Source organism: Charadrius vociferus, unplaced genomic scaffold, assembly GCF_000708025.1.
Source record: "Charadrius vociferus isolate BGI_N301 unplaced genomic scaffold, ASM70802v2 scaffold41, whole genome shotgun sequence".
NCBI classification, from domain to species: domain Eukaryota; kingdom Metazoa; phylum Chordata; class Aves; order Charadriiformes; family Charadriidae; genus Charadrius; species Charadrius vociferus.
This window is the reverse complement of record NW_009647013.1, coordinates 1,655,072-1,656,229: the sequence shown is the minus strand read 5'-3', so window position 1 is coordinate 1,656,229 and position 1,158 is coordinate 1,655,072. Positions and strand designations below refer to the sequence as shown.

The 1,158-nt window shown below is 58.9% G+C and overlaps 1 protein-coding gene across 1 annotated transcript in view; it reads right to left on the bottom strand.

The window, feature by feature from the left end:
* Positions 1–1,158, bottom strand: part of CCDC25 (coiled-coil domain containing 25) — a 14,509-nt gene that overhangs the window by 1,435 nt on the left and 11,916 nt on the right. The window lies entirely within an intron of this gene.

Sequence of the window (1,158 nt, the reverse complement as noted above, 5' to 3'; positions counted from 1 at the left end):
CTGGAGCCATCCCAAACCCGCCTGGACGCCGTCCTGTGCCACTGCTGGAGGTGCCCCTGCTCTGGTGGGGGGTGGGACGGGGGAGCTCCAGAGGGCCCTTCCAGCCCTCACCAGTCTGCGATTCTGTCTGTGCCGTTTATCGCTCCCCTGAAAGCGCAGCCCATCTGCTGCGAGCTGGGAAGAACCGGAGACCAGGCTCTCACCACCGGCCTCCTGCACCATCCCCGTATCACAACTGGAGCTTCTTCCCAACCCAGGAGAAGGAAAGCAAGCCGGCGTCACGTTGGGGTCAGGAGCTGAGAGGAGGAGACCCTCCTGCACAGCATTTCCACCGCGCCTCTCCCTGGCCAGTGTCACTGATGGGGAACAGTCCGCTTGTGCGTGTCGGGAGACGCTCCTACTTCACCCCAGCTCAAGTTTCAAAGGGGATCTGCGTGCCAACCAGGAGGAAAATCAAGAACTCCTGAAAACCACGCACTCTTCTAAGCAATTAGTCAGGGACTGGGATGCAAAAGGTGGATTTTAAACTGAGGGTCGCTCAGAGGAGCTCTAAGATCTGTTTGCCCGAGGTCCCACCAAGGAGGCAGCAGCAGAGGCGCCAGACCTCAGGCAAAGCACAGGTACATCTAGTGCACACCAGGACCTCTTCTGAACTTCAGCCCCCAGCCCTCCTGTGATCCATCTCATTTCTCTCCCTGTGCTCCTCTCCGCTTTGGCTCCCTTTCCATCAGTCTGCAGCCGTGTTACACTGCTCCAACCCTGAGCTGACACCTACTCGCTCTCTGCAAGAACATCCTTTCGAGCTTTCTCTTCTGCACCTCTATTCATCCCTCCCCAAGCTGCTGTCTGTACACCTCCAGTTTCTCTCTTGTTAAAAATGTGCATTTTCCCCCAGCATATGCACGTCACGGTCGCTGAGGACTCCGGCTTTGGAGTCCTTGGCACAAAAAGGACATGTTGGAGTGGGTCCAGAGGAGGCCCCGGAGATGCTGGGAGGGCTGGAGCCCCTCTGCTGGGAGGACAGGCTGGGAGAGGTGGGGGGGTTCAGCCTGGAGAAGAGAAGGCCAAAAAGGGGAGAGCTCAGAGCCCCTTCCAGTGCCTAAAGGGGCTCCAGGAGAGCTGGGGAGGGACTCTGGGTCAGGGAGGGGAGCCGTGGGA